Below are 25,409 nucleotides of genomic sequence, written 5' to 3'. Positions count from 1 at the left end.
ACCACGAAGACACTAATAACTCAGACTCGGTCCCCTGTATTAGATATCTAAGAGATATTCATTCAAGCTTGTTTGCATGTAGAACAGAAGTGTTTGTCAGGCACGCGTTCATGAGTGAAAATGATGATGAGCGTCACATAATCATCACATTCATCATGTTCTTGGGAGCGAATGGATATCTTAGAGGCAGAATAAGTTGAATTGAATAGAAAAACAGTAGTACTTTGCATTAAATCATGAGGAACAGCAGAGCTCCACACCTTAATCTATGGAGTGCAGAAACTCTACTGTTTGAAAATACATAAGTGATGATGGTCCAGGCATGGCCGAATGGCCAGCCCCCATGAAAGTCTAAGATCGCATAAAACTGATCAAAGATGAACTAAAAATCATAAGATGATCCGAAGATGTAAATACAATAGTAAAAAGTCCTATTTATACTAGACTAGCTACTAGGGTTTACAGAAGTAAGTAATTGATGCAGAAATTCACTTCCGGGGCCCACTTGGTGTGTGCTTGGGCTGAGCTTGAAGTTTACACGTGCAGAGGCTTCTTTTGGAGTTGAACGCCAAGTTGTAACGTGTTTTTGGCATTCAACTCTGGTTTGTGACGTGTTTCTGGCGTTTAACTCCAGACTGCAGCGTAGAACTGGTGTTCAACGCCCTTTTTCGTCATCTAAACTTAGACAAAGTATGGACTATTATATATTGCCGGAAAGCCCTGGATGTCTACTTTTCAACACCGTTGAGAGCGCGCCATTTGGAGTTCTGTAGCTCCAGAAAATCTACTTTGAGTGCAGGGAGGTCAGAATCCAACAGCATCAGCAGTCCTTCTTCAACCTCTGAATCTGATTTTTGCTCAAGTCCCTCAATTTCAGCCAGAAAATACCTGAAATCACAGAAAAATACACAAACTCATAGTAAAGTCCAGAAATGTGAATTTAACATAAAAACTAATAAAAACATCCCTAAAAGTAACTAGATCCTACTAAAAACATACTAAAAACAATGCCAAAAAGCGTATAAATTATCCGCTCATCACAACACCAAACTTAAATTGTTGCTTGTCCCCAAGCAACTGAAAATCAAATAGGATAAAAAAGAAGAGAATATACTATAAATTCCAAACTATCAATGAAACATAGCTCCAATCAAATAAGCGGGACTTGTAGCTTTTTGCCTCTTGAATAGTTTTGGCATCTCACTTATCCATTGAGGTTCAGAATGATTGGCATCTATAGGAACTCAGAGTTCTGATAGTGTTATTGATTCTCCTAGTTCAGTATGTTGATTCTTGAACACAGCTACTTTATGAGTCTTGGCCGTGGCCCTAAGCACTTTGTTTTCCAGTTTTACCACCGGATACATAAATGCCACAAACACATAATTTGGTGAAACTTTTCAGATTGTGACTCAGCTTTGCTAAAGTCCCCAATTAGAGGTGTCCAGGGTTCTTAAGCACACTCTGTTTTTGCTTTGGACCTTGACTTTAACCGCTCAGTCTCAAGTTTTCACTTGACACCTTCACGCCACAAGCACATGGTTAGGGACAGCTTGGTTTAGCCGCTTAGGCCAGGATTTTATTCCTTTAGGCCCTCCTATCCACTGATGCTCAAAGCCTTGGGATCCTTTTTATTTACCCTTGCCTTTTGGTTTTAAGGGTTATTGGCTTTTTGCTCTTGCCTTTTGGTTTTAAGAGCTTTTGGCTTTTTCTGCTTGCTTTTTCTTTTTCTATTTTTTTTGCCATTTTTTTCTGCAAGCTTTGTATTCACTGCTTTTTCTTGCTTCAAGAATCATTTTTATGATTTTTCAGATTATCAAATAACATGTCTCCTTGTCATCATTCTTTCAAGAGCCAACATATTTAACATTCATAAACAACAACTTCAAAAGACATATGCACTGTTCAAGCATTCATTCAGAAAACAAAAAGTATTGTCACCACATAAATATAATTAAACTAAGTTCAAGGATAAATTCGAAACTCATGTACTTCTTGTTCTTTTGAAAAAAACATTTTTCATTTAAGAGAGGTGATGGATTCATAGGACATTTATAACTTTAAGACAAAGTTACTAAATACTAATGATCATGTAATAAGACACTAGCATAGATAAGCACTTAACATAAAGAAAACAAAAAACAGAAAATATTGAGAACAAGGAATGAGTCCACCTTAGTGATGGTGGTGTTTTCTTCTTGAGGAACCAATGATGTCCTTGAGCTCTTCTATGTCTCTTCCTTGTCTTTGTTGCTCCTCCCTCATAGCTCTTTGATCTTCTCTAATTTCATGAAGGATGATTGAGTGCTCTTGATGTTCCACCCTTAGTTGTCCCATGTTGGAACTCAGTTCTCCTAGGGAGGTGTTGATTTGCTTCCAAAATTTCCGTGGAGGAAAGTGCATCCCTTGAGGCATCTCAAGGATTTCTTGGTGATGAGCTTCTTCATGCGTCTCTTGAGATCCATGAATAGGCTCTCTTGTTTGCTCCATCCTTTTCTTAGTGATGAGCTTGTCCTCATCAATGAGGATATCTCCCTCTATGTCAATCCCAGCCGAATTGCATAGATGGCAAATAAGGTGAGGAAAAGCTAACCTTGCCATAGTTGAGGACTTGTCAGCCACCTTGTAGAGTTCTTGAGGTATAATCTCATGAACCTCCACCTCTTCTCCAATCATGATGCTATGGATCATGATGGCCCGGTCTATAGTAACTTCAGACCGGTTGCTAGTGGGAATGATTGAGCGTTGAATGAACTCCAACCATCCTCTAGCTACAGGCTTAAGGTCCAGTCTTCTCAGTTGAACCGGTTTGCCTTTTGAGTCAATCTTCCATTGAGCTCCTTCCACACATATGTCCATGAGGACTTGGTCCAACCTTTGATCAAAGTTGACCCTTCTAGTGTAGGGGCGTGCATCTCCTTGCATCATAGGCAAGTTAAACGCCAACCTCACATTTTCCGAACTAAAATCTAAGTATTTCCCCCGAACCATGGTGAGATAATTCTTTGGGTTCGGGTTCTTACTTTGATCATGGTTTCTAGTGATCCATGCATTAGCATAGAACTCTTGAACCATTAGAATTTTGACTTGTTGGATGGGTTTTGTTAGAACTTCCCAACCTCTTCTTTGGATTTCATGTCGGATTTCCGGATACTCATTTCTCTTGAGTTTGAAAGGGACCTCGGGGATCACCTTCTTCTTGGCCACAACATCATAGAAGTGGTCTTGATGGGCTTTGGAGATGAATCTTTCCATCTCCCATGACTCGGAGGTGGAAGCTTTTGTCTTCCCTTTTCCCTTTTCTAGAGGATTCTCCGGTCTTAGGTGCCATGGTAATGGAAAAACAAAAAGCTTTATGCTTTTACCACACCAAACTTAGAATATTGCTCGCCCTTGAGCAAGAAAAGAAAGAATAGATGAAGAAGAAGAAGAAATGGTGGAGAGGGAGAGAGAGAGAGATGTGTTTCGGCCAAGAAGAGGAGGACGGGGTTGTGTTGTGTGAAATTGAAGAAGAATGGAGGGGTTTATATAGTGAAGGGAGAGGGGTTAGGTTCGGCCATTTAGGGTGGGTTTGGGTGGGAAAGTGATTTTGAATTTTGAAGGTAGGTGGGGTGTATGAAGTAGGTTTATGGGGAAGAGTGGGTGGATGTGAGTGGTGAATAGGTAATAGGGAAGAGAGCTTGAGGTGATTGGTGAAGGGTTTTGGGGAAGGGTGTTTATTGGGAAGAGAGGATGAACATTGAGAAGAGGGAAGAGTATGAGTGGAGGTAGGTGGGGATCCTGTGGGGTCCACAGATACTGAGATGATCCTGTGGGGTCCACAGATCCTGAGGTATCAAGGAATTGCATCCCTACACCAATTAGGCATATAAAATGCTTTTGCATGTAATTCTAGCGTTTAGACGCCGAATTGGTGCTTGTTCTGGGCGTTCAGCGCCCAGATGCAGCATGTTTCTGGCGTTCAGCGCCAGCTTTCCTCAGTGTGCATTTCTGGCGTCTGAATGCCAGGATGCTGCTTGTTTTGGGCGTTCAATGCCAGATCCATGCTCTGTTCTGGCGTTGAACGCTAGCCAGATGCTTCTTACTGGCGTTTAAATGCCAGTAAGTCCTTCCTCCAGGGTGTGATTTTTCTTCTGCTGTTTTTGATTCTGTTTTTGATTTTTCTATTTATTTTGTGACTCCACATGATCATGAACCTAATAAAACATGAAAGAACAACAAAAATAAAAATAAAATTAGATAAATAAAAATTGGGTTGCCTCCCAACAAGTGCTTCTTTAATGTTAATAGCTTGACAGTGGGCTCTCATGGAGCCTCACAGATGTTCAGAGTATTGTTGAGACTCCCCAACACCAAACTTAGAGTTTGGATATGGGAGTTCAACACCAAACTTAGAGTTTGGTTGTGGCCTCCCAACACCAAACTTAGAGTTTGACTGTGAGGGCTCTGGTTGACTCTGTTTTGAGAGAAGCTTACTGTGCCTCTTTTCCATGTTTACAGAAGGATGTCCTTGAGTTTTAAACTCAAGGGAGTCCTCATTCAATTGAAGGACAAGTTCATCTCTGTTAACATCAATCACAGCTCTTGCTGTGGCTAGGAAGGGTCTTCCAAGGATGATGGATTCATCCTCATCCTTCCCAGTATCTAGGATTATGAAATCAGCAGGGATGTAAAGGCCTTCAACCTTTACTAATATGTCCTCTACTTGTCCGTAAGCCTATTTTCTGGAATTGTCTGCCATCTCTAATGAGATTTTAGCAGCTTGTACCTCAAAGAATCCCAGTTTTTCCATTACAGAGAGTGGCATGAGGTTTATTCCTAACCCAAGGTCACATAGAGCCTTCTCAAAGGTCATGGTGCCTATGGTACAAGGTATTAGGAACCTTCCAGGATCCTGTTTCTTCTGAGACAATCTCAGTTGATCCAATGCATTTAGTTCATTGGTGAACAGGGGAGGTTCATCTCCCCAAGCCTCTTTACCAAATAAGTTGGCATTCAGCTTCATGATTGCACCAAGGAACTTGGCAACTTGCTCTTCAGTAACATCCTCATTCTCTTCTGAAGAGGAATACTCATCAGAGCTCATGAAGGGCATAAGGAGGTTTAATGGAATCTCTATGGTCTCTAGATGAGCCTCAGAGTCCTTTGGTTCCTCAAAGGGAAACTCTTTGTTGATCACTGGACGTCCCAGAAGGTCTTCCTCCTTGGGATTCACGTCCTCCCCTTCCTCCTTGGATTCGGCCATGATGGTTATATCAATGGCCTTGCACTCTCCTTTTGGATTTTCTTCTGTATTGCTTGGGAGAGCACTAGGAGGGATTTCAGTGATCTTCTTACTCAGCTGGCCCACTTGTGCCTCCAAATTTCTAATGGAGGACCTTGTTTCATTCATGAAACTCAGAGTGGCCTTAGATAGATCAGAGACTAAGTTTGCTAAATTAGAGATATTTTGTTCAGAATTCTCTGTCTGTTGCTGAGTGGATGATGGAAAAGGCTTGCTATTGCTAAACCTGTTTCTTCTACCATTATTAAAGCCTTGTTGAGGCTTTTGTTGATCCTTCCATGAGAAATTTGGGTGATTTCTCCATGAGGGGTTATAGGTGTTTCCATAAGGTTCACCCATATAATTTACCTCTGCTATTGCAGGGTTCTCAGGATCATAAGCTTCTTCTTCAGAAGATGCCTCTTGAGTACTGTTGGATGCAGCTTGCATTCCATTCAGACTCTGAGAAATCATATTGACTTGCTGAGTCAATATTTTATTCTGAGCCAATATGGCATTCAGAGTATCAATTTCAAGAACTCCTTTCTTCTGAGGCATCCCATTACTTACAGGATTCCTCTCAGAAGTGTACATAAACTGGTTGTTAGCAACCATGTCAATTGTAACGACCCAACTCCCAGTATGCCATGGTCATACAAGAACCTAAGTGTTACTAACTTATCCCTCTTAATTATTAACTATTATTTACTATATGAGCCTGTTCCTTGTTAGAGCGATGCCAATTTTACGGGTAACTTTTTTTTTATATCGTATCGTTGCGGATAACAAGGTAAAATAAACAAGCATACATTGAGAGTAATAGAAAAGCGGCATAAAGAAACATAGAAACACAACTGATAATATACATCATGTACACTATAACAAAACATGCAGCGTTTACACAAGATCAAGTCAGTTTACATCCTCGTCATCCTACGTAGCTAATATATACACGACACTCCCAGGGCCTGGCCCATACAAAAAGCCACTAAACTGGCACCCAGGCTAGCCTAACCACTATATAGCTCCTAGCTCTCGGGTGTACTAACACAAGTGAGAGACTAACTAACAGATAATGTCAGACTAGAGTGTCATCAAAAGAATGCCCCTTCCGCAGTCAAGCTATATCTACACGTGGCCGTTCGAAGAATCGCCGTGAGGCTCGTCCATCTCCTCATCCTGCTCTATCTCTATCTCAGGATCCTCCTCCTCCTCATCATCCGCAGCTACAGCTATACCCTCAGATCCACCAGAAACACTGCTGTCACTATGTACAAAACCATTCGCGAGCACAGGTCCGTTCGCGTATATAGGAGCTACCCCACCGTCTGGTAGTGCCGGCTCATCAGGCTGTGGAAAGTCGGGGATCGGCTCAAGGGAAAAATCCCACTCTGGTGGTATCACAGGTACGTAGTCATCAGCTAACTCAGGCTCATCAGGAATGATAGGCTCAGGTACCGCCTCATTCAATGGTTGAGCTGGTATAGGGTGCCCGGGATTATCAGGAAAAGGATGTCCAGGTGCGTCAGGATGTAACCAGGATAAGGGAAAGTCGTAAGGAGCATCGGGGTCAAAATGCGGGCTAGACAGAGGATGTTGAAAAGCTCGATTAGGTAACGCATATCGTCTAATACGAGGCTCCAAACCCATAATGAAGTAACTGTGATGTACCGGATCCTCGTAGACGTAAGGGTCCTCGAACTCATAGAAGATCACGCCCGTCTCCATCTGAGGGGGGAGGAAGGGAGAGAAGGGGTAAGAACTGGGGAGTTCTTAGTAGGGTCGGGGTTATTAGTTACGTTCATTTATTTGATTCCAATTAGCAGATAGATATTAGAATACAATAAAGTAGTAAACAGTAGTTAAAATAGATAGGAAAACAGAAAACAGAACACAAACAGAAGAACACAAGGAAATAAAGCACAGACATAACACTCAAGCAGACAAACATAAAGAAATAGTTCACTCACAAGAAGGAAAGAAACAGAGAATGATGCGCAGACAAGAATGATGCATGTCTAGCCCTAGTACAGGCCATGAGCTCATGTGTCAGTTAGCACCTGCATTCCCGACATTTATCCGGTCACGAGTTCACGATTTCCCGAATACGATCTTCCATTCAAATAAATGCGCATATAATTATTAGCAGCTCTATTGAGACAACCTCTGCTTTCTACTCGCAGGAAATATACTCTTGGGAACGGAAAATTGCTGTAGGTATCTAAGTTTCCCTACAAAAACTCTTGGGTTGCTTAAAGCAACAGATAATAAATATTATCTCTTAGGTTGCATTCAGCAACGAATAAGCAAACAATATCTCTTGGGTTGCCTCAAGCAACAATTAACCTTTCAATAAGCCTTCTGCTCTTAGTCTCTTTACCCTGCTCTGATTTCTCTGTTTAATCTGTGTATTTAAAGCTTATGTAAATTTCGGTATGAATAGTTAGCATGTCCCAAGTATAGGTTCATTAAGTCTATACTGAAACAATTTAACTTTTCATATAATACCTAACCCTAGTCGCAACTCAAAGACTAACTATGTTGCCCTAGTTTGTTTGCTAGTCTCTGTCTGTTATTCTGTCATTAAAATCTTACAGACTTTTTCTTCGATTTTTATCTTTTCTTCAACTTTTTATCTTTTATTTATCTTTGCCTCACTAATATGTTTTTACCACTCCCTAAGTGTTTTATGAAGGTAATTATGAGATTCTGCACTTAAAGTTGTCTTTCTAAAGCTTTTACAGAAAACTGCCTTTTTCGCATTATTTTGTTATTTTTATTAAAATATTATTTTTAATTAAATATTATTATTTAATATTTTTTTATTATTTATTATTTTATTAATATATTTTCGAAAATTAACTTTACTTTAACCTTTAACCTTTAAAATTCACTTTTTACCATCCGTAACTTTTAATATTTCTACTTTTACCATCCTAACTTTCAGTAATTACCAAATAACCCCTCAAACACCAAAATAATTACTTTCTTGCCCTTTTATGAATCAAAAAGGTGTTCTTCATTGTTCTTCACCACACTCAAAGTGTTCTTTATGTTCTTCATAAATTCTTCAGATTCTTTCTCTGTTTTTACCCATTTTTCAGTCTTTTCAGCAACCGATTTTTACTATAATTCATAATAAATTAGCAGCCACTAAAACCCATATTTTCTACATGATTTCAACACAAATTGAACCTCAATTTAAGCTTAGGGTTTCATTTTTCCAGATGCCCAAGAACATGAACTTTAAAGCTTGAATTTCATCAAATTTCATCAAAATTTCACCAAATTTTCACCAAGAATCAATCATATATGCAACCAATTTTTAGCACAGCCAAATTATACAACATTCACACATCTCAAACACAAATAATCAAAATTAATTTCGTGGCACCCTACCTGATTTTGCTGCCCCTAATTCAGTTAGATTTTCAGGTGGTCCTTAAGCACTTTTTCCTCCTAAATCACATCAAGAAAACACATATTTAAGCATGTTTCCTTGAAACTGAATCAAAAGAGAGATGGTGCAGCCAACTCACCTTGATCCCAGCCTTGATAAGTCATATAATCATGTAGAGAAAGAAGAGAGGATCATTTTGGTCGGATTGGAATTTTGATTTGAGTTTTAGTTCAGCAGAAATCAAGCTTTGAAGATTTGGAACTAAGAACTTTTCTCTCTTTTTCTCTCTACCTATTTTCGGCTACAAAGTGAAAATGAGCCAGCCTTGGGGGTTTTGGGGGTGTAGGGTGAGTTGTGATTGGTTGGCTTGGAGGTGGATTAAAATAATATTAAAATATCTCAGATGTATAACTACTAAAACTAGGTGTATCGAAACACTTGTGAAAACATCTCTAAAAATTATTTTCTGAGCTACTAGCATAAATGACACTAGTAACATATTTATTATGAGAATAAAACATGTATAATGAGGCCTTAGCATTGCTAAAGTCATTAGAGAGTGCTGGTGCTAAGCTGCACCAGTAAATTGTGAACCCGGTTAAACCGGTTTTCTATTTTTAACTAAAACTGACCAGGTAACCTTATAATATTATTCAAGAAGCTTCTAATACTAATATAATGATAATATTATCCTATTATCTCTCTTCTCTCATAAATCGAGTCCGGTTTGTCAAACTGAGACTATTTACGAAAAACCGAATTAAAACTCCTAACCGATACGGTTCAAAAACTAGGTTCTTCGCGACTGCATCATCGAGCTTGCATCGGGAAAGGTTCTAACTTAAAGATGACCTAATGACAATGAGGATTGATATTCTTGATGATATATCAAAGGTTTTCCCCTTACTAATCTTCCGGAGAAATTCGTACTTTCAGAAATGATCTCGCGTACTCGAAAATCGGGGTTGTTACATTCTACCCTCCTAACAGAAAATTTTGCCCTCAAAATTTCAGTTACCTGAGAATAAATGCGGGTAATCGGCTTTCATCTTATCTTCCAGTTCCCAAGTGTGCTCTTCTTCTCCTCTTTGTCCCCAAGCTACTTTGACTAAGCGAACAGTTTTTCCTCTTAGCTGCTTATCACCTCTTTCTACGATCTGAACTGGTGATGCTTGATATGTCAAATCGTTTCGTAACTGTACTGTCTCTGGTTGTAAAATGTGACTCTCGTCGAGAATATATTTCTTAAGTTTCGAGACATGAAAAACATCATGAAGGTTTGACAGATATGGAGGAAGGGCTACTTGATAAGCTACTAGTCCGACTCTTTTAAGTATTTGGAAAGGTCCTATGTATCGAGGGTTAAGCTTTTTAGTCTTAAGGGCTCTACCTATTCCAGTAGTCGGGGTTACTTTAAGAAAGACATGGTCTCCCTCACTAAACTCTAAGGGTCTACGTCTATTATCGGCATAGCTCTTTTAACGGCTCTGTGCTGTCTGGATCTTCTGGCGAATCCCCTTTATCTTTTCAGTAGTTTCTTGCACTAAGTCTGGACCTAAGACACTAGCTTCTCCGTCGTCATTCCAACACAATGGTGTCTGACACCTTCTTCCGTAGAGAGCTTCATATGGTGCCATCCCGATACTTTGTTGGTAACTGTTGTTGTAGACGAACTCGACCAATGGCAAATACCTATCCCAACTGCCTTGGTTATCCATCACACAAGATCTTAGCATGTCTTCCAATGTCTGGATTATCCGCTCTGATTGTCCATCTGTCTGAGGATGGTATGCTGTACTCATATGCAATTCTGTTCCCAACGCTCTCTGGAAAGCTCCCCAGAATCTGGAAGTAAATCTCGGATCTCGATCTGAAACAATTGACGAAGGTATTCCGTGTAATCGTACGATTTCTTGAATATATATCCGTGCCAGCCTTTCTAATGTATAGTCAACTCGAATCAGAAGGAAGTGCGCTGACTTCGTCAACCTGTCCACAATTACCCAAATAGCATTGTGTCCAGTTGAGGTCCTTGGCAATCCCGTGACAAAATCCATAGTGATCTGCTCCCATTTCCATTGTGGTATTTCTAAGGGTTGCAGGGTTCCTGACGGTTTCTGGTGTTCCACCTTCACCTTCTGGCAGGTTAAACATTTTGAGACATAATCAGCTACCTCTTTCTTCAAGCCCGGCCACCAGAACATTTGTTTCAAATTTTGATACATCTTTGTTACCCCAGGATGCACAGAGAATCTACTTTGATGGGCTTCTGCAAGAATCCTTTGCCGTAAATCTCCAGAGCTAGGCACACAAATTCTGTTCTTGTATCTCCAGAGACTGCTACGATCTAGTCTTACAGCTTCTGGTTCCTCTACTTTCATCCGTCTCAGCATCGTCATCATTTCTAAATCCTGTGCTTGTGCTTGTTGAATCCTAATCTTAAAATCTGGTGTTATATGCAATTGGGCCAAACGGACTCCACTTGACGTCTCAGTCATAGCCAACTTAAGGTCCTCAAATTCCGCAAGTAGCTTCTCTTCCTTTATCATCATCCAAGAGATACTCAAATTCTTCCTGCTCAAGGCGTCTGCCACCACGTTCGCTTTTCCTGGGTGATAACTTAACTTAAAATCATAGTCCTTCAGGAACTCCATCCACCTTCGCTGTCGCATATTTAGATCCTTCTGGTCAAAGATATACTTTAAACTTTTGTGGTCAGAGAAAACTTCTAGTTGAGCGCCATACAAATAGTGCCTCCAGATCTTCAGAGCAAACACTACTGCAGCCAACTCCAAGTCATGCGTCGGATAATTTCGTTCATGAGGTCTCAGCTGCCGGGAAGCATAAGCCACCACATTTTTGTCTTGCATCAGCACACATCCAAGTCCTTTATGAGAAGCGTCACAGTATACTTCAAAAGGTTTCTGTGGGTCGGGTAGTACTAATACAGGTGCAGTTGTTAACTTTTCCTTAAGCATCTTGAAACTTCTATCACACTCAGCCGTCCAAACGAACGGAACTTCCTTTCGTGTAAGGCTAGTCAGAGGTAAGGCTATCTGAGAAAACCCTTTAATAAACCTCCAGTAATATCCAGCTAGTCCGAGAAAACTCCGAACTTCTGTAATGGTCGTAGGTGGTTCCCATTGCACTACTGCTTCAATATTTGAAGGATCCACTGCAATTCCTCTCTGTGATATAACGTGTCCCAAAAATGTCATCTTCTCTGTCCAGAACTCGCACTTTGATAGTTTAGCATATAACTTCCGAGTCCTTAGTATCTGCAATACAGTTCTTAGATGCTCTTCATGCTCTCTTTCTGTCTTCGAATAAATGAGAATATCGTCTATGAAAGCTACTACGAACTGATCAAGGTACGGACGAAAAATACGATTCATGTAATCCATGAAAATCGCAGGAGCATTAGTTAGTCCAAACGACATAACCGTATACTCATAGTGACCATATCGAGTTCTAAATGCAGTCTTCGGTATATCCGACTCTTTCACTCGAATCTGGTGATAGCCCGATCGCAAATCAATCTTCGAGAACACAGTTGCAGCTTTCAACTGGTCCATTAAATCATCTATCCGTGGAAGTGGATACTTGTTCTTGATGGTGACTTTATTTAACTGCCGGTAATCCACGCAAAGTCGCATTCTACCATCCTTTTTCTTTACTAGCAATACTGGAGCTCCCCAAGGTGATGCACTGGGATGAATAAATTTCTTTCCAAGTAGCTCATCCAACTGCTTCTTCAACTTTGCAAGTTCCAATGATGACATCCGGTACGGTGCTATGAAAATCGGTCCGGTTCCAGGTACTAGTTCAATGCTGAATTCTATCTCTCGCTGAGGAGAAAACTCAGGTATGTCGTCCGGTAAAACATCAGGAAATTCCTTCACCACTCAGATTCGTTCTAAGCTTAGTTCACTATCATTCGAGCTAACCGCTAACAGAACATACCCCTCACAATCACTCCCCTCTAATGTAACTCTTATAGAATTCAGATATAAAGTATGAGATAGAAATAGTTTAATATCTAAACTATCAGACGGAATAACAGCAGTTCTTTCATAGCAATCAAGGAAAACATGATACTTAGATAACCAATCTAACCCTAGAATAACTTCTAAACCACATAGAGGCAAACAGATTAGATCTTGTATAAAAGTTCTGTTCCTAATAGCGAATGGTACTTGTAGGCACACTAAACTAGTCAAAGCATTTTGGGATGCAGGTGTATGGACAATTAGATCAAAGTTCAACTCAGAGAAATCTAGTCCCAACTCACGAGCAACAGTTAAAGAAATAAAGGAATGCGATGCACCCGAATCATACAGTACAGTTAGAAATCGATTCTTGACGTAACACTGACCTTGGATCAGGGCGTCTGATTGCATAGCATCATTAGCAGTCATGGCAAACACTCGACCTTGTTGCTGGGTTCGCGATGGATTCCGAGTAAACCTCTTCGGGCAATTCTTAGCCATATGTCCTGGTTCATTACAAATATAACACTTAGATGTCCCAAACAAGCAGGGTCTATTACCATGATCTTTCCCACACTGCCTACATGCAGTATTCACCTGTGCCTGTTGGGGTCGTTTACCATTATCCTGCCTTGGTCTACCTCCGTTTCCACCCGTAGGGCGAGCAGGGATGTTACCAGCCTGTGGGTTTCTTCGCTGTGGCACACCAGGTGTCTTGAAGTTTGTCCTTCGTGGTTGCCAATTATAATTATTGTAGTTCCTTGGTGGAAATCCTTGACGACTTGCTTTAGAGGCAATTACCTTCTTAGCACATTCTTCCACTAACTTGCACTTATTAACCAGCTCAGCAAAATCTCGTATCTCCAATGGAACTACTGAACTCATCAGATCCTCACGAAGGCCCCCTTCGAACTTCAAACACTTCCATTCTTCAAAGTCAGCAGGATTCCCTTGACAGATCTTGGAGAAACGGCACAAGTCATCAAACTTACGGGCATATTCTACAACAGTTGTGTTACCCTGTTTCAGCTGCATAAGTTCCATCTCCTTAGCATCACGAGCTGCCCTCGGAAAATACTTCTTATAAAATTCATCCTTAAAAATATTCCAAGGAATATTGCCTTCACCTTGTTGCAACAGTCGCTGTATCCCCTGCCACTAATGCTCAGCTTCTCCTTCCAGCATATAAGTAGCAAACTCCACGTGCTGGCCTTCCGGAACATGCTGCGCTCGCAGTGATCGTTCGATAGCTCGAAACCAGTTGTCAGCATCAGTCGCAACGAGTGTACCTTTAAACTTAGGCGGTTTAACCTTCAGAAAAGTCGCAAGGGTCATAAGTCTTTTGAGATGCCCCAAGTTATTCTCATCATTTCCACTATCTTCCCCATGCTCATTCTCATTCCCGTTTCTCACTCCAAGACGATCAACAGCCCTAGCCGCTGCTACTGCAGCCTCACGCACTGCCTCAGCCACGGCATTCATGGTAGTCATAAACGTCTCCTGCTCCCTCTCGTAGTTAACATTAGGAATTCCTTCCCGTACGCCTCATCTCTGTGAACCCATTGTGGTCCTGTTCACACCAAACAATCATTATTAAGGTGATCAGTCTTAACACTTCAAGTCAAGTGTGAACACTCCCAGAATGAAAATACAGAGACAATCATGCAACACATATCACATAGATATCCTATAAGCATGAGACACACAACAGAGTATGCAATGAAGCATAGTCAGTCCACTCCCCAGGCTCTATTGGGAACGAACTGCTCTGATACCAACTTGTAACGACCCAACTCCCAGTATGCCATGGTCATACAAGAAGCTAAGTGTTACTAACTTTTCCCTCTTAATTATTAACTATTATTTACTATATAAGCCTGTTCCTTGTTAGAGCGATGCCAATTTTACGGGTAACTTTTTTTTATATCGTATCGTTGCAGATAACAAGGTAAAATAAACAAGCATACATTGAGAGTAATAGAAAAGCGGCATAAAGAAACATAGAAATACAACTGATAATATACATCATGTACACTATAACAAACACATGCAGCGTTTACACAAGATCAAGTCAGTTTACATCCTCGTCATCCTACGTAGCTAATATATACACGACACTCCCAGGGCCTGGCCCATACAAAAAGCCACTAAACTGGCACCCAGGCTAGCCTAACCACTATATAGCTCCTAGCTCTCGGGTGTACTAACACAAGTGAGAGACTAACTAACAGATAATGTCAGACTAGAGTGTCATCAAAAGAATGCCCCTTCCGCAGTCAAGCTATATCTACACGTGGCCATTCAGAGAATCGCCGTGAGGCCCGTCCATCTCCTCATCCTACTCTATCTCTATCTCAGGATCCTCCTCCTCATCATCATCCGCAGCTACAGCTATACCCTCAGATCCACCAGAAACACTGTTGTCACTATGTACAAAACCATTCGCGAGCACAGGTCCGTTCGCGTATATAGGAGCTACCCCACCGTCTGGTAGTGCCGGCTCATCAGGCTGTGTGATGAGCGGATAAATTATACGCTTTTTGACATTGTTTTTAGTATGTTTTTAGTAGGATCTAGTTACTTTTAGGGATGTTTTCATTAGTTTTTATGTTAAATTCACATTTCTGGACTTTACTATGAGTTTGTGTGTTTTTCTGTGATTTCAGGTATTTTCTGGCTGAAATTGAGGGACTTGAGCAGAAATCAGATTCAGAGGTTGAAAAAAGGACTGCTGATGCTGTTGGATTCTGACCTCCCTGCACTCAAAGTGGATTTTCTGGAACTACAGAACTTGAAATGGCGCGCTTCCAATTGCGTTGGAAAGTAGACATCCAGGGCTTTCCAGAAATATATAATAGTCCATACTTTGGCCAAGAATAAACGACGTAAACTGGCGTTCAACGCCAGCCTTCTGCCCAAATCTGGCGTCCAGCGCCAGAAAAGGATCCAAAACCAGAGTTGAACGCCCAAACTGGCACAGAAACTGGCGTTCAACTCCACAAATGGCCTCTGCACGTGCAACACTTAAGCTCAGCCCAAACACACACCAAGTGGGCCCCGGAAGTGGATTTATGCATCAAATACTTACTCATGTAAACCCTAGTAGCTAGTTTATTATAAATAGGACCTCTTACTATTGTATTAGGCATCTTTGGATTACCTTATGATCCTTTGATCACGTTTTGGGGGCTGGCCATCTCGGCCATGCCTGGCCCTTCACTTATGTATTTTCAACGGTAGAGTTTCTACACTCCATAGATTAAGGTGTGGAGCTCTGCTGTTCCTCAAAGATTAATGCAAAGTACTACTGTTTTCTATTCAATTCTTCTTATTTCGCTTCTAAGATATCCATCCGCACCTAAGAACGTGATGAAGGTGATGATTATGTGTGACGCTCATCATCCTTCTCCCTTATGAACGCGTGCCTGACAAACACTTCTGTTCTACATGAAATAAGCTAGAATGAGTATCTCTTAGATCTCTTAACCGGAATCTTCGTGGCGTAAGCTAGAATGATGGCGGCATTCAAGAGAATCCGGAAAGTCTAAACCTTGTCTGTGGTATTCCAAGTAGGATTCAATGATTGAATGACTGTGACGAGCTCCTAACTCGCGATTGCAGGGCGTTAGTGACAGACGCAAAAGGATAGTAAATCCTATTCCAGCATGATCGAGAACCGACAGATGAATTGCCGTGCCGTGACAGGGTGCGTGAGCATATTATTCACTGAGAGGATAAGATGAAGCCATTGGCAAGGGTGATGCCTCCAGACGATTAGCCGTGCCGTGACAGGGCATTGGATCATTTTCCCGAGAGATGACCGAAAGTAGCCATTGACAGTGGTGATGTATCACATAAAGCCAGCCATGGAAAGGAGTGAGACTGATTGGATGAAGATAGCAGGAAAGCAGAGGTTCAGAGAAACGAAAAGTATCTCCATTCGCTTATCTGAAATTCCTACCAATGATTTACATAAGTATCTCTATCCCTATTTTATTATATAATATTCGAAAACACCATTATCACTTTATATCTGCCTGACTAAGATTTACAAGGTGACCATAGCTTGCTTCATACCAACAATCTCCGTGGGATTCGACCCTTACTCACGTAAGGTATTACTTGGACGACCCAGTGCACTTGCTGGTTAGTTGTATCGAAGTTGTGACAATTATGTATTGAGAACAGAGCACCAAGTTTTTGGAGCCATTACCAGGGATTGTTCGAGCCTGGAGATCACAATTTCGTGCACCACTGTGGAAAGTTAGGGATCGGCTCAGGGGAAAAATCCCACTCTGGTGGTATCACAGGTACGTAGTCATCAGCTAACTCAGGCTCATCAGGAATGATAGGCTCAGGTACCGCCTCATTCAAAGGTTGAGCTGGTATAGGGTGCCCGGGATTATCAGGAAAAGGATGTCCAGGTGCGTCAGGATGTAACCAGGATAAGGGAAAGTCGTAAGGAGCATCGGGGTCAAAATGCGGGCTAGACAGAGGATGTTGAAAAGCTCGATTAGGTAACGCATATTGTCTAATACGAGGCTCCAAACCCATAATGAAGTAACTGTGATGTACCGGATCCTCGTAGACGTAAGGGTCCTCGAACTCATAGAAGATCACGCCCGTCTCCATCTGAGGGGGAGGAAGGGAGAGAATGGGTAAGAACTGGGGAGTTCTTAGTAGGGTCCGGGTTATTAGTTACGTTCATTTATTTGATTCCAATTAGCAGATAGATATTAGAATACAATAAAGTAGTAAACAGTAGTTAAAATAGATAGGAAAACAGAAAACAGAACACAAACAGAAGAACACAAGGAAATAAAGCACAGACATAACACTCAAGCAGACAAACATAAAGAAATAGTTCACTCACAAGAAGGAAAGCAACAGAGAATGATGCGCAGACAAGAATGATGCATGTCTAGCCCTAGTACAGGCCATGAGCTCATGTGTCGGTTAGCACCTGCATTCCCGACATTTATCCGGTCACGAGTTCACGATTTCCTGGATACGATCTTCCGTTCAAATAAATGCGCATATAATTATTAGCAGCTCTATTGAGACAGCCTCTGCTTTCTACTCGCAGGAAATATACTCTTGGGAACGGAAAATTGCTATAGGTATCCAAGTTTCCCTACAGAAACTCTTGGGTTGCTTAAAGCAACAGATAATAAATATTATCTCTTAGGTTGCATTAAGCAACGAATAAGCAAACAATATCTCTTGGGTTGCCTTAAGCAACAATTAACCTTTCAATAAGCCTTCTGCTCTTAGTCTCTTTACCCTGCTCTGATTTCTCTGTTTAATCTGTGTATTTAAAGCTTATGTAAATTTCGGTATGAATAGTTAGCATGTCCCAAGTATAGGTTCATTAAGTCTATACTGAAACAATTTAACTTTTCATATAATACCTAACCCTAGTCGTAACTCAAAGACTAACTATGTTGCCCTAGTTTGTTTGCTAGTCTCTGTCTGTTTTTCTGTCATTAAAATCTTACAGACTTTTTTTTTCGATTTTTATCTTTTCTTCAACTTTTTATCTTTTATTTATCTTTGCCTCACTAATATATTTTTACCACTCCCTAAGTGTTTTATGAAGGTAATTATGAGATTCTGCACTTAAAGTTGTCTTTCTAAAGCTTTTACAGAAAATTGCCTTTTTCGTATTATTTTATTATTTTTATTAAAATATTATTTTTAATTAAATATTATTATTTATTATTTTATTAATATATTTTCGAAAATTAACTTTACTTTAACCTTTAACCTTTAAAATTCACTTTTTACCATCCGTAACTTTTAATATTTCTACTTTTACCATCCTAACTTTCAGTAATTACCAAATAACCCCTCAAACACCAAAATAATTACTTATTTGCCCTTTTATGAATAAAAAAGGTGTTCTTCATTGTTCTTCACCACACTCAAAGTGTTCTTCATGTTCTTCATAAATTCTTCAGATTCTTTCTCTGTTTTTACCCGTTTTTCAATCTTTTCAGCAACCGATTTTTACTATAATTCATAATAAATTAGCAGCCACTAAAATCCCATCTTTTCTACATGATTTCAACACAAATTGAACCTCAATTTAATCTTAGGGTTTCGTTTTTCCAGCTTCCCAAGAACATGAACTTTAAAGCTTGAATTTCATCAAATTTCATAAAAATTCACCAAATTTTCACCAAGAATCAATCATATATGCAACCAACTTTTAGCACAGCCAAATTATACAACATTCACACATCTCAAACACAAATAATCAAGATTAATTTCGTGGCACCCTACCTGATTTTGCTGCCCCTAATTCAGTTAGATTTTCAGGTGGTCCTTAAGCACTTTTTCCTCCTAAATCACATCAAGAAAACACATATTTAAGCATGTTTCCTTGAAACTGAATCAAAAGAGAGATGGTGCAGCCAACTCACCTTGATCCCAGCCTTGATAAGTCATATAATCATGTAGAGAAAGAAGAGAGGATCATTTTGGTCGGATTGGAATTTTGATTTGAGTTTTAGTTCAGTAGAAATCAAGCTTTGAAGATTTGGAACTAAGAACTTTTCTCTCTTTTTCTCTCTACCTATTTTCGGCCACAAAGTGAAAATGAGCCAGCCTTGGGGGTTTTGGGGGTGTAGGGTGAGTTGTGATTGGTTGGCTTGGAGGTGGATTAAAATAATATTAAAATATCTCAGATGTATAACTACTAAAACTAGGTGTATCGGAACACTTGTGAAAACATCTCTAAAAATTATTTTCTGAGCTACTAGCATAAATGACACTAGTAACATATTTATTATGAGAATAAAACATGTATAATGAGGCCTTAGCATTGCTAAAGTCATCAGAGAGTGCTGGTGCTAAGCTGCACCAGTAAATTGTGAACCCGGTTAAACCGGTTTTCTATTTTTAACTAAAACTGACCAGGTAACCTTATAATATTATTCAAGAAGCTTCTAATACTAATATAATGATAATATCATCCTATTATCTCTCTTCTCTCATAAATCGAGTTCGGTTTGTCAAACTGAGACTATTTACGAAAAACCGAATTAAAACTCCTAACCGATACGGTTCAAAAACTAGGTTCTTCGCGACTGCATCATCGAGCTTGCCTCGGGAAAGGTTCTAACTTAAAGATGACATAATGACAATGAGGATTGAGATTCTTGATGATATATCAAAGGTTTTCCCCTTACTGATCTTCCGGAGAAATTCGTACTTTCAGAAAAGATCTCGCGTACTCGAAAATCGGGGTTATTACATCAATAAGTTCTTGAGCTTCTGCAGGCATTTTCTTTAGGTGAATGGATCCACCTGCAAAAGTATCCAATGACATCTTAGCTAATTTAGACAGACCATCATAGAATATATCCAGGATGGTCCATTCTGAAAGCATGTCAGAAGGACACTTTTTGGTCAGTTCCTTGTATCTCTCTCAAGCTTCATAGAGGGATTCACCTTCTTTCTGTCTGAAGGTTTGAACATCCACTCTAAGCTTACTCAGCTTTTGAGGAGGAAAGAACATGGCTAAGAAAGCCTTGACCAGCTTATCCCAAGAGTTCAGGCTATCTTTAGGTTGAGAATCCAACCATATTCTAGCTCTGTCTCTCACAGCAAAAGGGAAAAGCATGAGCCTGTAGACTTCAGAATCTACTCCATTAGTCTTAACAGTATCACATATCTGCAAGAATTCAATTAAGAACTGAAAAGGATCTTCAGATGGAAGTCCATGAAACTTGCAGTTTTGTTGCATCAGAGAAACTAATTGAGGTTTCAGCTCAAAGTTGTTTGCTCCAATGGTAGGGATGGAGATGCTTCCTCCATGTAAATTGGAATTAGGTGCAGTAAAGTCACCAAGCATCCTCCTTGCATTATTATTATTTTCGGCTGCCATCTCCTCTTCTTGTTCGAAAATTCCTATAAGGTTGTCTCTGGATTGTTGTATTTTAACTTCTTTTAGTTTCCTTTTCAGAGTCCTTTCAGGTTCAGGATCTGCTTCAACAAGAATGTTCTTGTCCTTGCTCCTGCTCATATGACAAGGAAGGGAATAACAAAGAAAATATGAAATCCTCTATGTCACAGTATAGAGATTCCTTTGGGTGAGTAGAAGAAAAGAAGAATAAGAATGTAGAAGAGAAGAATTCGAACTCAGAGGAGAAGAAGGGGTTCGAATTTTTTTGGTGAAGAGAAGTGTTAGTAGATGAATAAATAAATAGAAGGAGATGAGGGAGAGGAAATTTCGAAAATTGATTTTGAAAAATAGTTAATGATTTTCAAAAATTAAAGGAAAATTGAAATTAAAATTAAAAATTAAATAATTAATTAATTAAAAAGAATTTTTGAAAAAGAGGGAGGTATTTTCGAAAATTAGAGAGGGGTAGTTAGTTAGGTAGTTTTGAAAGAGATAAGAAACAAATAAAAAGTTAATTAGTTAGTTGAAACAAATTTGAAAATTAATTTTGAAAAGATAAGAAGATAGAAGTTAGAAAAGATATTTTAAAATCAAATTTTTGAAAAAGATATGTTTTAAAAAGATATGATTAAAAAGATATGAAAAAAAGATAAGATAAAAAGATATTTTTGAAAATATATGATTGAAATTAGTTTTGAAAAAGATTTGATTTTTAAATTCACAATTAATGACTTGATTCACAAGAAATCACAAGATATGATTCTAGAACTTAAAGTTTGAATCTTTCTTAACAAGTAAGTAACAAACTTGAAATTTTTGAATCAAAACATTAATTGTTGATGATATTTTCGAAAATATGATGTAAAATTAAGAAAAAGATTTTTAAAAAAAGATATTTTTAAAATTTTTGAAAATAAATAAGAAAAATGAAAAAGATATGATTTTTGAAAAAGATTTTGAAAAAGATAAGATTTTTTAAATTGAAAATTTGATTTGACTCATAAGAAACAATTGAGTTTTAAAAATTTTTGAAAAAGTCAATCCAAATTTTTGAAATTTATGAGAGAAAAAGGGAAAGATATTTTTTTGATTTTTTAATTTTTAATGATGAAAGAGAAAAACAAAAAAAAATGACTCACAACATGAAAATATGAATCAAAACACATGATGCATGCAAGAACACTATGAATGTCAAGATGAACACCAAGAACACTTTGAATGTCAAGATGAACATCAAGAACTTATTTTTGAAAAATTTTTAAGAAAAGAAAACATGCAAGACACCAAACTTAGAAATTTTTCATGTATAGACACTATGAATGCAAGAATGCATATGAAAAACAAGAAAAGACACAAAACAAGAAAATATGAAGATCAAACAAGAAGACTGGCCAAGAACAACTTGAAGATCATGAAGAACACTATGAATGCATGAATTTTCGAAAAATGCATAAATTTTTTAGAAAAATGCAATTGACACCAAACTTAAAAATTGACTCAAGACTCAAACAAGAAACACAAAATATTTTTTATTTTTATGATTTTATGATTTTTTTTGGATTTTTCGAAAATTAATGTGAAAAAGAAAAATAAGGATTCCAAAATTTTTTAATATGAATTCTAGGAATCTTCTGCTCTTTAGTCTAAAGCTCCAATCTGAGGGTTAGACATGGCTTAATAGTCAGCCAAGCTTTAGAAGATACAAATCAGGCATATAACAGCTGATACTTCATCCAACTTCATATACATGCCTTTTATGTTGACAAGTGGAAGCCTCAATCCAAAAGAATTTGGATATGGCTTTACAGCCAGCCAGGCTTCTACATGCTTCATGAAACACTAGAATTCATTCTTAAAAATTCTGAAGAAAAATATTTTTTTTTCGAAAATTAATTGGGAAAAACGAAAAAGAAGAAAATATTTTTGAAAAAGTTTTTGAAAACTTTTTGAAAATAAAATAAGAAGAAAATTACCCAATCTGAGCAACACGATGAACCGTCAGTTGTCCAAACTCGAACAATCTCCGGCAACGGCGCCAAAAACTTGGTGCACGAAATTGTGATCCCTGAGGTTGTAAAATTTGTTGTTCGTTCTCTCCCTGGCAATGGCGCCAATAACTGGTGCACAATACCATGGTCCAAACATAACTTCACAACTTCGCACAACTAACCAGCAAGTGCACTGGGTCGTCCAAGTAATAAAACCTTACGTGAGTAAGGTTCGATCCCACGGAGATTGTTGGTATGAAGCAAGCTATGGTCATCTTGTTAATCTCAGTCAGGCGGATATCAAATGGTTATGGAGTTTTCGAAAATTAATAATAAATAAACAAAAAATAAAGATAGAAATACTTATGTAATTCATTGGTGAGAATTTCAGATAAGCGTATAGAGATGCTTTCGTTCCTCTGAATCTCTGCTTTCCCGCTGTCTTCATCCAATCAGTCTTACTCCTTTCCATGGCAAGCTTTCTATAAGGGCATCACCGTTGTCAATGGCTACATCCTATCCTCTCTGTGAAAATGGTCCAAATGCTCTGTCACGGCATGGCTAATCATATGGAGGTTCTCGATCATACCGGAATAGGATTTACTATCCTTTTGCGTCTGTCACCACGCCCAGCACTCGCGAGTTTGAAGTTCGTCACAGCCATCCCTTCCCAGATCCTACTCGGAATACCACAGACAAGGTTTAGACTTTCCGGATCTCAGGAATGGCCATCCATGGGTTCTAACTTATACCACGAAGACACTAATAACTCGGACTCGGTCCCCTGTATTAGATATCTAAGAGATATTCATTCAAGCTTGTTTGCATGTAGAACAGAAGTGTTTGTCAAGCACGCGTTTATGAGTGAGAATGATGATGAGCGTCACATAATCATCACATTCATCATGTTCTTGGGAGCGAATGGATATCTTAGAGGCGGAATAAGTTGAATTGAATAGAAAAACAGTAGTACTTTGCATTAAATCATGAGGAACAGCAGAGCTCCACACCTTAATCTATGGAGTGCAGAAACTCTACCGTTTGAAAATACATAAGTGATGATGGTCCAGGCATGGCCGAATGGCCAGCCCCCATGAAAGTCTAAGATCGCACAAAACTGATCAAAGATGAACTAAAAATTATAAGATGATCCGAAGATGTAAATACAATAGTAAAATGTCCTATTTATACTAGACTAGCTACTAGGGTTTACAGAAGTAAGTAATTGATGCAGAAATTCACTTTCAGGGCCCACTTGGTGTGTGCTTGGGCTGAGCTTGAAGTTTACACGTGCAGAGGCTTCTTTTGGAGTTGAACGCCAAGTTGTAACGTGTTTTTGGCATTCAACTCTGGTTTGTGACGTGTTTCTGGCGTTTAACTTCAGACTGTAGCATAGAACTGGCGTTCAACGCCCTTTTTCGTCGTCTACACTTGGGCAAAGTATGAACTATTATATATTGCTAGAAAGCCATGGATGTCTGCTTTCCAACGCCGTTGAGAGCGTACCATTTTGAGTTCTGTAGCTCCAGAAAATCCACTTTGAGTGCAGGGAGGTCAGAATCCAACAACATCAGCAGTCCTTCTTCAACCTCTGAATCTGATTTTTGCTCAAGTCCCTCAATTTCAGCCAGAAAATACCTGAAATCACAGAAAAACACACAAACTCATAGTAAATTCCAGAAATGTAAATTTAACATAAAAAAACTAATAAAAACATCCCTAAAAGTAACTAGATCCTACTAAAAACATACTAAAAACAATGCCAAAAAGCGTATAAATTATCCACTCATCAGATCACAAAGGAGAATGAATTGTGCAGGCTTCATCCTCAGCCATAGTGAACGACCATGAGTTAAACTTGATGAGAGGACATGAGTTAATTTCTGCCAGCTTTGCTATGGTTTAGGGGAGATTAACTTGATGAAAGGACATGAGTTAATCACTTACAGCTTTGCCATAGAATGAATCATTTATTGTTGAAGCAGTATGTAAGACTTATTAATCCAGAAAGATAAGGCATCTCCAAAGCCTTAACTAATTTCTTATCATTATTTCTATGTCTTTTCTTTATTGATTGTTTATTTTATGTGCCTACAACCACAACTATCTTTTTATTTGCTTGACTAAGATCTGTAGGATAACTACAGCTTGCTCAATCCAACAATCCTCATGGGATCGACCCTCACTCACCTGAGATATTACTTGGACGACCCGGTGCACTTGTCAGTGAAGTTGTGCGAGTTCAATTTCGTGCAACTCTCTGCCTATGATATATACAACAGACAGATAAATTAGGTAGGACTAAACTGGTGTCTCGAGAAGTCCCCAACGAAGTCGTGGATTAACCGTCTGAGAGATGTATAAACATAATTGTTGGCTCATGCTTTCCAGTCACGTATTCACACGAACCCAAGTAGACGCGGGTGTTTGTCAGGGACATTCGTCTTAATGTGATGAACAGAGCTAATTTTTCGGATCATCCTATTCACCACGATGAAGATCGGATTATACATCTTAGAAACAGATCAAAAACGGATCGGAGAAGAAATAGTAATACTTTTATTAATTCATAGGACTCAGTAGGGTTCCTCCCCTCAACCTAGGAGGTTTAGAAACTCATGCTAAAGTGAAAACAATGATAGAAATGAAAAGGTCCGAATTACATAAATTTAGTCCCTTAAATACTAAACAGATGACTAGTAAGGGTAAAACAGTCTATTTAGTGCTAAAATCCACTTCTGGTGCCCACTTGGTAGTGTTTGGGCTGAGCTTTGATGCGATCCACGTGCTATGAGGTCTCTTAGGCATGGAACGCCAACTAGAGGGTCCTCTTTGGGCGTTTGTACATTGGTCTCTGCTC

The 25,409-nt window shown here is 39.1% G+C and overlaps 1 non-coding gene across 1 annotated transcript; it reads left to right on the top strand.

Moving 5' to 3' along the window:
* Positions 1-20,039: 20,039 nt before the first annotated feature.
* On the top strand, positions 20,040-20,147 carry LOC148568540 (small nucleolar RNA R71). The gene has a single exon (XR_015882998.1). It is a non-coding gene; the product is annotated as a small nucleolar RNA R71 (small nucleolar RNA).
* The last annotated feature ends 5,262 nt before the right edge of the window (positions 20,148-25,409 follow it).

The sequence above is a fragment of the Arachis ipaensis genome, chromosome B4 (genome assembly GCF_059453495.1).
Source record: "Arachis ipaensis isolate K30076 ecotype BB chromosome B4, ASM5945349v1, whole genome shotgun sequence".
Taxonomy (NCBI): domain Eukaryota; kingdom Viridiplantae; phylum Streptophyta; class Magnoliopsida; order Fabales; family Fabaceae; genus Arachis; species Arachis ipaensis.
Note: the sequence above shows the minus strand (reverse complement) of the source record. Positions and strands in the feature narration are given on the sequence as shown.